This window comes from Camelus ferus, chromosome 5 (assembly GCF_009834535.1).
Source record: "Camelus ferus isolate YT-003-E chromosome 5, BCGSAC_Cfer_1.0, whole genome shotgun sequence".
NCBI classification, from domain to species: Eukaryota; Metazoa; Chordata; class Mammalia; order Artiodactyla; family Camelidae; genus Camelus; species Camelus ferus.
Window position 1 is genome coordinate 40709473 of NC_045700.1, and position 17403 is coordinate 40726875.

General features: G+C 34.1%; 1 protein-coding gene across 1 annotated transcript in view; it reads left to right on the top strand.

Moving 5' to 3' along the window:
* The window catches only part of CSRNP3 (cysteine and serine rich nuclear protein 3), a 179958-nt gene that overhangs the window by 12367 nt on the left and 150188 nt on the right, over positions 1 to 17403 (top strand). The window contains exon 2 of the mRNA XM_014560204.2: positions 2524 to 2694. The gene's annotated coding sequence lies outside the window, so the exon portion shown is untranslated. The remainder of the gene's footprint in view (positions 1 to 2523; positions 2695 to 17403) is intronic.

Sequence of the window (17403 nt, forward strand, 5' to 3'; positions counted from 1 at the left end):
TCTTTCTTCATAGCATTTATCTCCGCATGACATACTATCTATTTAATCTACTTATCTGTTTATTATTCGTCTACCCCTTCCCTTCAACAACACCCAGTAAGTGAGCACCATTAGAGGAAGGAATTTTTTTCTGTGTTGTTACTTTATCATTCTCCAGCATCTAAAATAGTCACTGGGTCATGATAGATGCTCAGTAGATGTTTACTGAGTAAATAATAAATGGCCCCTTAACAAAGTACAGAAGACAAACAGATCTCTTTTCTACAGGATGGCATAAATATCTGAATGAGGACACACAGATTCCCTTACTCAACAATTTGAACTGAGATATACTAAAAGAATGAGACAACTGGTGTTTACTGTTGAGGCTTTCAGGATACAATGAAGTAGAAGATGTTCTGTCAGAAGCCAAGCCATATGCCAGCTGGGGAGACTAAGAAGCAGAAAATACAGAAACCAAGGAAGCCAGTCAGCAGAAAGACTTGGAGCAGATATGCCTCATGGAAGTATAGCTACCAAAATTGAGAAAGACCATGAGGTCACTGAGAGGTACAAAGAAAGTGGCCAGTCTTTTTAAGAAAGTTAAAGTGACTTTAACTTTTTAAAGTGAGATTTGTTCCTTATTATGAGATAGGATTGCCATGCTGAGGTTTGATGGCTTAAGATGTCACCTCTCCTTGGTAACATGTATTGTGCAAACAGTCTTTTGTAAAATAAGTTTGTTCCCCCAACTTATGTATCTCTAGCAAAGGCATTTTAGATGTTGTGTTGGGCTAATAGCGGGAAGAATGTTTTGATTCCTTAGTCTGTTAACTCTTCCAAGTGTCAGATCTGAGCCATTCTTCATCTGTCTCGTAGAGTCAACCCAAATGGGGCTTTAAATTACAATGTAATTTAAAAACCACTCCTTTAATTTTATAAACAATATTAATAAGGAAAAGGAGAATGAGGAATGTGAAAGCTAACAGTGTCAAGGAGTGCTTATGAATGTGAGTGGGACATTGACCAGATTTTAGAGTGGATTAAATTGGGAAAGCATGAGCTGAAAAGCTCTGAACCTGGGTAGTGGCTTCTACCTTTGAGCCTGGGTGTGCATCTCCAGTTTGCCACAGTTCCCACTGCTTACCACCCACTATCTCCTTGATTGTAAGACCATTTGTTATTGTTCCTAGGCTATCATTTTCCTTAGGGTAGAGAAGTATTTCTTGATATATTTGGTACAAATAACAGTAGGCAAAAGAGAAGACTGAGATGACTACATGATTTTATTTTATCTGACCCTCTTTATCCATTGAGGGTAACTGCCATTGCAAGAACTTGTTTTCGCAACTGCAGATCACCTTAAGAGTGACTTTATGGCTATGAAGAAATTATTACTCTCAGAGGTCTAATGACTCATCTAAATTGACATTAACAAATTTTAAAAAATGCATCAGGCTACCTCTGCTGGCTTTCATTACCTTGTTGATACAAGGAATGAAGAGACCTAAATTAATATTTTATCCAATCTAAAAAAAAAGACACAAATGAACTTTTTTTTACAAAACAGAACCAGACTCACAGACATAGAATACAAACTTATAGTTACTGTGGGGGAAGAGGGTGGGAAGGGATAAATTGGGAGTTTGAGATTTGCGAATACTAACTACTATATGTAAAATAGATAAATAATGTCCTACTGTATAGCACAGGGAACTATACTCAATATCTTGTAGTAACCTATAATGGATAAGAATATGAAAAGGAATGTATGTATGTATATGTATGACTGAAATACTATGCTGTACACAAGAAATTGACACAACATTGTAAACTGACTATATTTCAGCAAAAAAAAAGAAAAAGAAAAAATTTTATCCAGCAAAAGGCGTAGGGACTGGTTTACCCTGTATAAAATCTTTTCAGCAAACCTCCGTGACATAGGACTCAAGTATTCCCTGTAGCTTTGCTGAACTGACTGGAAACATGATAAGACATCTAAATTCTGTAGGTATAGCCATTCTTAGCAACCAATTTGATTTTTGACGGACAAAGAGCCCCAGGAAAGTAGATGCCTTTGTACCTGAGAAAAAAGAAACCCCAGGCAGGATAGACATGCCCTAATCAGTATGCCCTGGATATGACAGCATGCAAGTGAGTGATCTGTTTCGTTCTGAACCCTGGCTCTGGCAATGACAGCACATGATTTACTAGAACAAATCAAATAAATGCATTTGACTCCTGTTTTGACGTTTCAAAACCCTGAAGTGTATTTCCTTATGCAGCCCTCTGATTTCATTCTTAATTTTGACTTTTTTTCTTATAAAATACTGCTGTCAGAATGAGAATGCAAATGGCAATGAATCAGGGTAGAACTGTTTTCAGTGCTTTCAAACGTGATGGAAAGAATGATTTCTGCATGGATATGATAATCTGGTAGAGATGGGTCAAAAAATTACAACCCCCCCAAATGATGTGGAGACCTTGACTATGCAGTCAGTGGTGAAATGTTTCAATGCTCTGTTGCTCCCACTCCTGTTACAGGTGCATGTGACAGTGCTGCAGCGATGAGTGGAATTTTAAAGGGGAAGTTGGAAGAAATTGACGACTCCTCACCCTGCTCCTCTTTGCGGGAATCCGATGATGAAGTTTTTAGCTGTGACAGTGCTGCCAGTGTTGATAGTGTCAGTCCGTCCACTTCTCATCATTTCACTGGTGAGTATCTGAGGCTGTATTTCAGGTTGTACTCTAAATTGTGTTGTATGGTCAATTCTTGGAGTTTTTATCTTTATCCACTGGCTTATATCTGCATCCAAGCTTTTTATCATAGCAGACTTAATTTGCAAAACATGATACGAATAACCATTCTGCTTATTTAAGTCTCAGTAGTGTACTTCTGTTTTTCTGTAAAGAGAGTATCGGATCGGAAATGAGTCCAGTTGCAGGTAAGCAAACAGCAATTGAAGAAAATTTTGTATGTGTCTTCAGCTTTCTGAAATAGATCCATCTTTTCGAAAGCCAATCATTTGAGCTCTTCTGAAAGTCTAATACTGGTCAGTGAATCGTGGAATATGTGCAGTGCTGAGCACAACGCATTCACTTCCTACGTGAGAAAATGTTTGTTTTTAAAAAATGCCCTTCTAAAATAAAAGCCTTGAAAGCTTTGAGATTCTATAGTTGTTTGGACACCAGTAAACTGCAGACCCAAGGCCAGGTTCATGCACTACAGAAAATACAGCTTTCTACATGTATTTACTTCTCCTAAGCAGTTAATGTGAAGAACATTATTTAACTTAGTGTAATATGTTTAAACTTAAAATTGTAGCCATTTCAAATTGTGTTCCTTGTAACAGATGCACATATGAAGATTTTGAAATAGGTGAATCTTTTCCAACGTCTCCATGTCCATTCAACCCCAATCATTAGGGGAAGAGAGATTTTCAAATTATTTTTTTAGATGATTTAACATCATGCAAAGCAAAACCAAAGTCAATAAAAGCACTATAAATTCACCCTCCCCTCATAGGATGATGGGTATAAACTTCCTTTTAAAGGTGCATTCATTAAGAAAACATAAAAATTTTCCAATACAAAAAAGGTTGTGTTTTTTTTTTTCCACAATAGTATTTCCTAGCATTATTTTTCTAGGGCATTTGTGTTTGGGAATTTTTTAACTCACCAAAACAGCCTTTTAAAATTCACACTAAAGTTTATATAATGTGATGTGACCCCCTCTAATTCCATTTTTAACCCTCCTCTCTCCCACCTCCGAGAATTCAGAAGTTTGTTTAGTATTCATAAATTCTCCCTCGTCTTTTTCAGAAGCGTTTAGAAAATAAAAGTAGGTATGATTTTATAAGTTTTTAGCATCTGCATTATTTATCTCTTGACTAAAGTAAAATTTATTGTTTATGAACTTGTACAAAGTATAAAAAAGTAAGAAGGAAAAAAGGAGCATTGGGAGAAGGGAAAAAACAATAGCTGTTTTGAGAATAAGATTAGTTACATAGGAAGGTTGTTGTCAGTCAATCAGTGGATTGGGGGGATAAGTTTTGTTGAAAATTTTTTGCCTCTGCCTCTAAGTGACTGTAGCCTTGTGGCAGGCACAAGCCTTGCTGTCACCCATGGTGCCTGGAAAAGCACTGGTGACAGTGAGAGTGAATGACGCTTAGACTTCTTTATTGAGTGAACAGATGAATTTTTAGACAATTTTTACACTATTTTGACAAGTAAAAGTTGTATACATTTAAGGCACATGTGATGTTTTGATATACATGTGCATTGTGAAATGATTACCACATTCAAGCTAATTAACATTTCCATCATCTCAAAGTTGCCTTTTATTCTTTTCTCTTTTTTTCAAGTATGCAGTACTTTATTTTTAAAATTTCAGGAAATTTTTTTTAAAACTGGAGAGAATGAGTCTATTGGATGTGCTTATCCTTAGAAAAGCAACAGTACACATTTAAATTCAAGACCCCCAGGAACACTCTATTAAATACCTTTTCTGCATACCTTGAGAGTTCTTCTTCCCTAATCCCCCAGCACAGAAGGAGCTGCCTAGTATTTCTCAACTTGTTTCTTTTTTGCCACTCCTGAAAAACACCGTCAATCTAGACCCTGTTTCTTTGTGATCCACCTCCTCTAGTGCAGGGCAGCATTTTCCACACACCTGTGATTCTTTTTTTTCAAACCTCTGGCATGCTTACAACCTCCCTGGTGTCTGTGCTTCTCCTAAAGTTATAAATTGACTCTCCTAAAAAAATCAATTGCAGGACTTCTCTATGCAAGATGCCTATTGATTTCTATAGCTTGTGAGTTCACGAAGTACCTATAATGGCCATTTAAACACCATCAGGTCTTGCAATTGTGGCTCAAGATACTTTGCAGCTGAAAGTTATGTTCTGGTGGTTTAGAGGGGTTTGAAAAATTATAGATCAGGCACTTTTTGTGAGTACCTGATCAGTTCCCTGGATGGGTAAAAGTTTGAGTGGAGAGTGGTTTTATTTTGATAAAATGAGCTATCTGATAACTTTTGCTATCTGGTTATAACTTTTCTGTTTCATCACCATGGCAAGAGTCTGTGAAGGTGGAGATATCTGCTGTGCACAGAGGGGTCAGGCCAGTGAAGAAAGCAGCAGCAAAGCTTGATTAACTTTTTCAGCACTTTTCATTGTGAGTTTTCAAGGGTTTTGAGGAAAACATTTACTGATACTCCTCTATAAGGAAATGGTGATATGCATCATTGAACAACTTGTAACAGAATGTGTGATCAAAACTATGATTTGGGATAAACAGTGGGGAGGAGGGGTAAAAAAGAACAGAAGGAAAATGTGACCTCTGGGGTATTCCGGTTACTGTGGGCTATTCTCAGCCTGATCTCCAGTACAAAACATTACTATTTTGTAACGTTGAACAAATTGAGGAAGAAAATGTTTTTAGTTTTTTTGAGAGGATCTAACGATCTTATACTTCAGAGTAAGACCAAAAAACTATAGTAAAGAATCAACCCTCATTTTGAATTCAAAGAATGTTAGAACTAGCATGGCCTTTGAAAACATCTAGACTGCCTCCCTTATTTTACGGATATGGAGACCACAGCCTAGGGAGAGTGCCTTAACAACAATCCAGATGTGAGCTAGTGGCAGAGGACTTTATTGTAGATCCCTAGAGGACTGACCTTTACTCGACTGTGCTGCTCTCTGATGGGTCTGTTACATCACTGACTACCAAGCAGAGGGAACCAAATCATTAAGCGAAAGACATGGCTGTATCTTTTGTGCCAGCTTCTCTTAGAAACAGAATGAGTATTTTTTGGTGAAGGTAATTGGCATCTCATCTCCTGTTTGCCACCCCCCCCCCTTTTCTTCGTTGGTTTCCAATGAAAGTTCAAATATCTCCTGGTATTATAATGCCAGTGATGAATTTATAAATAAATTCAATGAGCCTAGAGAAATAGTGGACCGAGAATTCAATTGAGTGTGAATGAACAATTTCTCCTTCTCTTTCTGTAAGTAAGTGACAGGGCAGACTGTTGAGTCTTTGCTTGTATGTCCCTGACATTGATGGAAATATCTTAACTGCAAACATGTTGTTTTACATTTACATGAAGGAAATTGGTTTGTCTTGGTGACATAATGCTTCTTGTGACTTAATGCTTCTTGTGATAATGTGAAAATGTTACGATGAAAAGTAGGTGAGATGCAGTATACACTGTGCATCACCAACGGCAGCTAACAAATAGAGAATTATTTCATTTACTTTAGAAGCAAAACCTTTGTACGTTCCACTTTTGCCAGAAGGGTGAAAGGGCATCCTGGATCCCCTGGAAAAAGAAAATGATAATGATATCTTTCCAACCCTTGAACTCCAGGACCCTACGTTACTTATTCAATAATTCAAGACTTCAGGAAACCCTCTTAACTTGTATTTCAATGAGACTCAGTCACAGCTTCTGACTGAATGCAGTAATTATATTCCATTTCACTGGCTAGGTACAGAATTAGCTTTTATGTTTGCTTGTTTGTTTTAAGCCCTGGAAAGCTTAACTTAAATTTGACTTTAAGTGTAAGAGCACAATCAGAATGAATTTCAAATAAAATTTTATATATTGGTATCAAAATGAACCTAGAAAAACAGCACATCGCCTGTGGTTTAAACTCTTACTTAGCTACCACAAAAAATTATATACAAAGGTAGTTCTGGTGGTGTTCACGTTACTATTCCTTACATCATTCAAGGCCTAAGTCCCTATTAGCATGAGATCCAAAATACATCATAGGAAATCTTCCAGTTTCCCACATCTCTTATTAATTCAGAATGTCTATAGCTGGAGTTGTTATTGTAGTTTTATTTCATAAAGTACAAGAATGAAAGTTTCTATTAGATATTAAAGATACCATCTTTATATCAGTGATCAGAATATTATCATCTGACAATGTAATTTTTTACAAACATTTCTTCTAGTCTCTGCATTTTATAAATTTCTTGGTAAGAATCATATCTGTACTTTGGGGTCATCTAGAAGTGTTCATGGACAATAAAGAGATGATTACCCAACTGCAAAATACTGTGACTTGAAAAACGGATCCAAATGAATTTAGGTGATTAAAATTCTGCTAACCCTTTTCAAAGTGCCATAACTTTTTGGCTTTGGTTTGAATACCAGAGGTTGACTGGCTTTATACTCGTTGTTTATGATGGTGATGATAAAATCATAGTGCCTGAAGCAAATGTCCTTGTGTTTCTCAGAAGATTTTAAAATTCATCATGCAAATAAGGCAATCTGATGCTCTCTGACAGCTCGAGGGAAGTATATTTGTGTGCATGTGAATGTAAAAAAAAATTAAACCTGGTTCGGCTGAAGAAAAAAAAAAAAAGCCAGTTGGTGCTATTTCTGAATTGGCTGCAATATTTAACCATTTCACTTTGGAAGGTATGTGTTTGTACTCTGAAAATGTTACTTCTTTTTTGTCTGAAGCATTTGGGAATAAACTGGGAATGTTTTAGGGCCACAGAATTGTACCATATGTTTTATATGTTCAGCTACAGTGATCTGGCATGAACTGGAATAGTTAAATGTCTCAAATTTACTGAATTCCACTGATAGTCAGATTAAGGTTTAAAGTACGCTTTTTAAATGTAATGAAGAAAGAGCAATTGTAATAAATATAACAAAACATAAATATTTGATTTTTAACCAAAGATCAACACATAAAAACTAGAAAGGTGTTTTCTTTTAATGATATTTAATTTTTAGGTAGGAAAGTATTTGTAGTGAGTTAAAATTAAAGTGGACACTCAATTTGTTGCATTTGGTTTTATCTTATCTCATAAATATAATAATGGAGCAGTAATAAAGATTGATTTATATAAATTATAGCTCTAGGAATTTGAATGAAGTATTATGAAACTTGATTTATATAATAAATTATTAAATCACTTGAAGATCCTAATGGATATGTGCAGTAATCTTAGCATGGCAAAAAACAAAAACAAAAAACTCAAACCAAATTCTATTAAAATGATTTCCAAAGCACTGTGAAAGCTGGTGAAGATTGCTGCACCAAGTGCTAAAAGCACTAGATATTTCTGGCTGAAATACATTAGTGTGTCCCATTAATTGTGCTGTTGTGGAGACTGAAATGCAATCAATGCTATATATTTTTACGCCATGATTGGATGATAGTGGTAATAAAAATATACATATTTTGGTTTTAAATCATATTAATGAAATTACTTTTAAATATTCACAATTAAGGATACTTTATATGTTTCATCTTTAAATGTGCTCTGATGCCTATAATTTCTACATTTAAAAAAGCGTGTATATTTTGAATCTTAACAATGCCAGAGTTTGGGGTATTTAATTCTGCCTTTGAGAAACCTGGCTTGGAAGAAATAAGGATTATTAATTTTAAACGTAGTTAATTTTTTTAACTTAGCCTGTTCTATTTCATAATTTCCCCAGAGGTGTTGTCCATTATCTTCTTGCTATGTCAGATCTGACTTTCTGCTGTTTGCTGTTTCTATGACAACCATCACCTTGGCTTGGAGAGAGTAGTACAAATTTCAGATATATATATATATATACACATACAATTTCAGATACGCGCGCACACACACACACAAACACACACGCACTTTAATAACTTTTCATTTACCAAAAGAATTGATGATTAGGCTGACAGTTGTGGTGGTTATTAACCAGTACTAAAATTAAATGCTAAGCTAAGATCATGGCTACATAAGACATATATAATGTATGATATATACATTTGGCCTAGATTTCTTAAAAGAATCTGCATAAGCTAGAGGAGCCGCAAAAGAAAACCGAGGGAATAAACTTGACAAAATTTATGGACACTAATAAAGAAGCATATATTTTTAAAAAGACACCTCAACATGAGATAAACAAATGTTTTGATGAAAAATTAAAGAATGAATGAAATCCAGGAAATCTAGGTTAAAGAGCCTAAATAAGCACTGCTATTTTCAACAGAACAGCTCTTACTTTTTTAGCATTCACTAGGTTTGCAGCTAGAATATGAAAATGGCTAAAATTTATAATTACAATTATTTTAGTCTCCTTAATGGTAGGGAATGGGTCCTATATTTCCCTCACATTACTTAATGTTAATAATTGTAACAGCAAGCTTTTATTAAACATTTTATCATTTTTCAGGCATTGTGCTAGATGTTTTAAACAAATCATTTTATTTGATTCTTGTAACACTAAGTCCTAAATAAGTTTATTTTTGATTGGTGTGTTCATTACTTTTTTATGAAAAAGATATGTCTTAATTGATCAAATGATTTTTGTTATCTTAAACATGACATGAGTGAACTGAAATAGGCTAATTGTATAGAAATTAATTAAGATTGTTGGATACAATTAGGGTCTCCTTCAGTAGGTACAGACCCATAAGAAAAATGTTTTCATGTCAGATGTTCATGAAATTTCCAACTTAGGCATATAATATTGCCAGTACAAATGAAATAACTTCCAGACTCCTAACATAGTTTTAAATTTATTAGTAAGTTAGAATTCGATGATCTAAAATTAGAACATTGAAATATTTTGAATCAATATATTTAACATTCATTTATTACTTTAAAAGAGCTTAAAAATTCAGCTTTAAAGATTATTTTGCAGCATTTTTTTCTTATGGTGAAAAGTTATACAGAACCTATATACTACGCAATTGGTTAAATAATCTATGGAAAGCCCGTACAATAGATTACCATGTAGCCATTAAAAACAGTTGAACAAATGTATCTATTGACATGAAAATATATTCGTATTAATAAATAATTCACATTAATTGTACAAGTTTGTATTAGTTTCATGCCATTTGTGAAATCTTACACATGAGGTATTAATGTAATAATATCCAGAAGCAAAAAGAGAAACACATATTTTTTATACAAACATAGAAATCCTTAAGAAAAGCTTTCTCTGAAAGTGGAATTATGGGTAAGTTTTATTATCTATAAATTTCTTAGTATTTCACAATATCTATATAGTCTCTATTTTCATATATTTCAGCCTAAGAAGACTTATTGTGTTCATTCATTTCAATAGTGTTCTAGAATTTTTCACTAGTATAATTGCTGCTGTTATAACACGCTTGTAGATCAATTTTTCCCTAAAGATGGAAATTATAGTTCGAACGGTATCATTTTAATTGCCCTCCAGAAAGCTTTACCGATTTATATTCTAGTAATTGAAGTAGTTGAGTGCCTATTTCCCCAGTGTCTTGCCAAACTAACTAGGTATTCTCTCTCTCTCTCTCTCTCTCTGTGTATGTGTGTGCATACCTATATACATACATACATACATACGAATAGGCCTGGCCAATTTGGTAGGTAAAAACTGATACCCCTTTAGTGCTTTAACTTGAATTTCTCTGAATACTAGGAAGCTAATTATTTATGTATTTATTTATTTACCCTTTTTTGTGTGTATAAACTGTCTATTGTGGTTCTTTTTTATTGTGATTTTCTCTTTCACTGTTTTATAATATTAAGGATTATTTAATTAACATGTATGCAATAATATTCTAACTTTTTTGTCATTTGTTTTTTAACTGTGTTTATGTTTGCCATAGAAATATGTTTATGTGGTCAAATATATCATGGAATTGGCCTTTAGAAAATGTTTAGGCAGACCTCTGCTCCCAAGATTAATTGCATACAAATAATCTCTTCTAGAACTTTCATAAATTTCTAATATATATTTAAATCTTGAGACCATTTGAAAATTACATTGGGATATTGTGTGAAAAAGGAAGATAATTGTCCAGTTTTCCTAAAATCATGTACTGAATAATACAATATTTGCTATTGATTTGAAATTCTTTTCTTATCTTGAACCAAATTCTCGTATACAATAAGATCAGCATCTGTGGTTTTCTTTCTATTTCATCATCTGGATGATTATTCCTAACCTAACAACGGTGTTATGTTATGACTCTCAAGTAAGTTTTATTATCTTACATAGGTGTTCTCAATTTGCCCTAACGCACTACTATAAACAGAAACACAATACACTACCATATTGTTTAAAGACTCTGTAAGTTATTCTCACATGATTGTTATTTGAATTTTAGAGGAGTATTGTCAAGCTACCAAACAAACCATTGCTATGCCATTGGAATTACATTAAATTTATGAGTTAATTTGGTCCATAAGGCAAACTGACATCTTTACAATTCCGTTCCAGGAATGCCAGATATCTTTCCACATTTAACTTTTATATTACCCACAGTAGAGTTTTGTGCTTTTCTTCTTGGCAGTGCATTTTTTCTTGCTGAGTCTCTAAGTTTTTAAAATACTTTTGTGCCTCTGACGAGTGAGACTTTTCTATATATGTTCTAATAGATTATTTCTAGTATTAGGAAAGGCATAGGCTTTTTTTTTCTTTAAATGAAAAAGCTTCCAGGGTTTCACCTTTAATTGACCATTGGATATCCTTTATACTAAGGAGGTACCCTTCTATTAAGAATTTTTAATTAATAATGAACATGAAGTAACATCCAATTCCTCACTGATATATATATATCAAGATAATCATATTTTTTCTTCAGATTCTTAATATGATGAACTGAAAAATATTTTTCCTAATATAAAACTATTATAGCCTTTGACTCTATTTTATCATTAAATAATTTCTTTAATCTCACATGAGGATCTAATTTAGTCTGGAAATTTGGTGCATTAAAAGATCCTTAAAAATGTTTAAAGTTATTTTAAAATCCACTTCAAAATATGTTTCATTGAGAGAGAACAAAACTGATGGCATCATTCTTCTGGATTTCAAATCATATTACAAAACTATGGTAATTAAAACAGTATTATAATGCATGAAAACAGACACATAGATCAATGGAACAGAATAAAGACCCCCAAAATAAACCCATGCATGTTTGGTCAACTAATATTTTATAAGAAAGCCAAAAACACTTGATGTAGAAAGGATAGTCTCTTCAACAAATGGTATTTGAAAAACTGTATATTCACATAAAAAATAGTTGAAACTGGACCCCATCTTAACACCATTCACAAAATTAACTTGAAATGGATTAAGGACTTAAATGTAAGGCCTAAAACCACAAAACTTCTTATGGAAAATATATGGGAAAACTCCTTGACATTGGTCTTGGCAAAGAGTTTTTGGATACGACACCAGAAGTACAAGTAACAAAAGCAAAAATCATCAAACTAAAAAACTTCTGCACAGCAAATAAATAATCAACAAAATGAAAAAGCAGCCTATGGAATGGAGGAAGTATTTGCAAATAATATATAAAGGGTTAATATCCAAAATATATAAGGAACTCATGCAACTCAATAATAAATAATCCATTAAAAAATAGGCAGAGCATCTGGGTAGAGTTCTTCCAAAGTAGACATACAAATGACCGACAAGTTCATGAAAAGGTGCTCAACATCACTAACCATCAGGGAAATGCAAATCAAAACGACAATGAGAAATCACCTCATGCTTGTTAGAATGGCTATTATCAAAAAGACAAGAGATAGAAAATGTTGGCAAGGATGTGGAGAAAAGGGAAGCCTTGTGCATCATTGGTGGGAATGTAAACTGGTACTGCCACTTTGGAGAAGATTACAGAGGTTCCTCAGAAATTTAAAACCAGCAACCCAGTGGAATCCAGCAATCCCATTTCTGGGAAATACCCAAAGGAAATAAAATCACTATCTCAAAGAAATATATGCACCTCCTATGTTCATTGCAACATTATTTACAATAGCCAACCTGTACCCATGGATGGATGAATGAATAAATTGTGGTATACATATGATGGAATATTATTCAGCCACAAAAAGAAGAAAATCCTGCCATTTGTGACAAAGTGGATGAAATTTGAGGACATTAATGCTAAATGAAATAAGTCAGGAAGAGAAAGACAAATACTGTGTGATCTCACATATATGTGAAATTAAAAAACATACAAACTCATAGAAACAGAATAGACTGATGGTTACCAGAGGTTGGAGAGTGGGAGAAATACGGAAAGATTGGTCAAAGGCTACAAAAAAATAAATAAAATATAATATTTCAAAATACATTTCAAATTCATGTACACACACACACACACACACACAAACACAAATGACAAGAAAAAAATGGTGCAAAAAGCACTATACTATTTCCACTTAATTGAGGAGTAGTAAAAAGATAAAGTGTAGATACTGCTTAGTGTGAAAAAAGGAAAAGCTAGAAACAGTGTTAAATACAAATAAATAGATATAGTGGTTCATTGGGTCTCCTTTATTTTTCTGATGAGCTAAAGGATAAATCATCTACTTTATTAAAAAAAATTCTCTCTTCAGTGTTGAAGTAGGATAAAAGAGAATGAAACTGCTGTGTTTAGCATCCCACATCTTGTAACTCCAGATTAAATTTAAATACATTTTTGTTTCTTTGTGGCCAATTTTTGTTGTGATAGCCTCCATCTGGTGTTGATCTGCCTTCGTTTTGTAGTCTGATTACCAGGCATGAATCAAAGAAATCAACTGGTTTCTCTATCTTAAAAGACTGGGAGAAATTACCTTTTAAGATTTCTTTCCCTTTTTTTGCATTTAAATTCTCTATTTAAGATGAGAGAGAGAATTCATTCAGTATGATGGTCAACCAAGACCTGTCAACATAACCACCTTCACTAATTTCTCTTACTGGTAATAAGTAACTATATCCAGTTCTTTAATTGCATTTGTCCTTGCACTTCTTTAAAATATTCAGACCAAATTTAACGGTCATGGTTATGTGAATCAAGACTTTTTATTGCAAGTGGAAATAACACACAATCCAGCTGAAACATAAAAAAAGATAACTTAGTTCATGTAACTGAGAAAGACATAGATGAAATCATATCAGGCAAAAAGTGGATCTGGGGCTCAGATGACAAACTCAGTGCTCCTCCACCCATGACTTGGCTCTGTTCTCACTTGGCCTCGTTTTCTCCCACTGCATATGGGATTGTGGGTTTCCCTTCAGATCTGTGGAAGGTATCTGCCACCAGCAATGTAGGAGGGTTCTCTTTTCTCCACACCCTCTCCATACATGTTTATCGTTTATGGACTTTTTAGTGATGGCCATTCTGAGTGGTGTGAGATGTTACCTCATTGTAGTTTTGATTTGCATTTCTCTGATAATTAGCAATATTGAGCATTTTTTCATGAACCTATTGGCCATTTGTACACGTAGACGTACACCTCTTCCTAGCGCTACATTCTTGAAGACAAGGAACAGTATCTTCCACCCTTGGCTCCAACATAGACGGTGAAATAACTCATGTCTCATTTCATGAGGAGTGTCTTAGTATGTCAACTGTATGCCCATTTGTATTCAGATCCAGTCTCTGCCCTTCCTCTGAAAATTGCTTTTCCTGACTGCCTTGCCTGTTGGCTTCCCTACAAAATGCAAAGTTGGCATTCATATGCCCACTTAACAGATGAAAAACTGATGTTAAGTAATTTGCCCAAAGTCACAGAAGAAAGATGAAAACATCAGAAAGATGCCAACCTCTGTTTTTCAGTATTCCAGAGCCTAAACACTTTTTTATTGCATTATCATGCTACTAATATTTTTCTCTTGAACTGCACTGAATCTTCATTTCTCTACTCATAGATTGAAAAATCTTCCCTTAGCGTTCATTTTTCACTTTATGGTAAAATCACTTTACTATTAAGTCATCTATTATGAAGTCTATCAACAGATAGACTTATGCAACAAAATTTCCTCATATAGTATCTAGAATAAATCCCTCTTTTTCTTTATCCACATGCTGTACTTGATACTAGCACAATGTGCTCCGTGGTGTAACGAGCAGACAGATTTGGGACCAGATTAATTGCATGAATATATAAACCCTATTTCTGTCTGCCACTACATGCAATGTTTCTGAAATCTGGGGAAAATACATAAACACATTAGTTACTTACTAAGTGCTGGGCACTTTCTACAGAGAATATTGGTGAAACTTCTCAGATCTTACTGTGGCAGAGAAGATAAGGACATACTTTTATAAAACAGACTTAAGATTTGTTTCTCATTTTTTGAAGAGAATGAAAGTCGTCAGGGCAGCCCTAGCGACCCTTTAAGACTTTATTTGGCCATTCCTACCCTGCAGGATGATAACTGTGTGGTTTCCATGAGGGAGAATGCCTATGAAAACATTTTAGGTAGATACCGTAGGCTGCTTCATTAACTAAAAGTTGAGGGAACAAATGCTGTAAAGATCTTCCTCTTATTCCTGTCAGTGGATTTTGCTTTTTCTTTTTTTAGGTTTAATTTCTATTTTCTGCAGCTGAGCATGAAAGTACACTAACATAGTCTGTAATTTAGCTGTGTTCCTAGGACCATCTGTAAGAATTTATGCACTTCCTGGGAATCTGATCAATTCTAGCAGCGATTCTCTATTTTCTCTGTGAAATTAAGGAGCCCTGCAATCAATTTTATATTTAAAAGTTGCTTTCTGCTTGAAAAAAATGTGGGCCTAATGTCCAAAAACCACTCTGTGCTTCAAAATTGGTTTCCCTGAATAATTCTCTTTATGCAGACACACATGCATTTTTATGTGATGTCATAAATCTCATGTCATGGAATTTGTTTAATGCAAGGAAGATTTGTTCCTTATCTCCTATTTATTTATTCAGTCACTTATTTTTATCAGTATAGACTCGTACATATTCATTTTATTCTTTGGGTTATAATGTAATACTGTCATTATTTTTATTGCTTAAAGTATTCCAACTTTGACCATTGAGAATTCTTTTGGGTCAGTTCTTGTGTCCTTCTGACATGACTGTGCCTATTGTTTTTCTTTCCCTTCCTTATTTTTTGTCACTATACAATGCTTTTGGTTCATACTGCCCTAATCCTGGAATCACCCATTTCTCAAAGAGCTACGCTTTTTTCCCCCCCAGTTCATTGGCTCAGTGGAAAATAAACTTCATTTATTTTTGCATTTTCTTTATTTTACTTGAATTATAGTCAGTTACAATGTGTCAATTTTTCATATACAGCATAATATCTCAGTCATGCATTTATATATACATATATTTGTTTTCATTATACATGTATTCTTTTTCATTAAAGATTATTACAAGATATTGAATATAGTTCCTTGTGCTATACAGAAGAATTTGTTTTATCTATTTTTATATATAGTGGCTAACATTTGCAAATTTTAAACTCCCAAATTTATCACTTCCCATCCCCTTTCCCCCAGTAATCATAAGATTGTTTACTGTGTCTGCAAGTCTGTTTCTGTTTTGTAGATGAGTTCATTAGTGTCCTCTTTTTCCTTTTTTCTTTTTTTAGATTCCACATATGAGTGATATCATGTGGTATTTTTCTTCCTCTTTCTGAATTACTTCTCTTAGAATGATGATCTCCAGGTCCATCCATGTTGCTGTAAATGGCTAAGTAGCATTCCATTGTATAAATATATCACAACTTCTTTATCCAGTCGTCAGTTGATGGGCATTTAGGTTGTTTCCATGTCTTGGCTATTGTAAATGTGCTGCTATGAACATTGGGGTGCATGTATCTTTTTGAATTATAGTTCCTTCTGGATATATGACCAGGAGTGGGATTGTTGGATCATATATTAAGTCTGTTTTTAGTTTTTTAGGGAATCTCCATACTGTTTTCCATAATGGTTGCTCCAAACTACATTCCCACCAGCAATGTAGGAGGATTCTCTTTTCTCCACACCCTCTCCATACATGTTTATCGTTTATGGACTTTTTAGTGATGGCCATTCTGAATGGTGTGAGATGATACCTCATTGTAGTTTTGATTTGCATTTCTCTGATAATTAGCAATATTGAGCATTTTTTCATGTACCTATTGGCCATTTGTATGTCTTCATTGGAGAATTGCTTGTTTAGGTCTTTTGCCAATTTTTGTATTGGGTTGTTTGGTTTTTTGTTATTAAGTTGTATGAGATGTTTATATATTCTGGAAATTAAACCTTTGTCAATTGCATCATTTGCAAATATTTTCTCCCATTCTGTAGGCTGTCATATTGTTTTGCTTATGATTGGTTTCCTTTGCTGTGCAAAAGAAGCTTAGAAGTTTAATTAGGTCCCAATTGTTTATTTTTACTTTTATTTCTGTTGCCTGGGTAGACTGCCCCAGGAGAACATTGCTAAGATTTATGTCAGAGAATGTTTTGCCTATATTTTCTTCTAGGAGATTTATAGTGTCTTGTCTTATATTTGTCTTTAAGCCATTTTTAGTTTATTTTTGCATATGGTGTGAGAAAAGTGTTCTAACTTCATTGATTTACATGTGGCTGTCAAAGAGCTAGGCTCTTAACTTGAGTCATTGGGCAAACAGTGATGCCATTTAAATGGGAAAGACTGGAGTAAGAGAAGGAAGCCTGGAATATG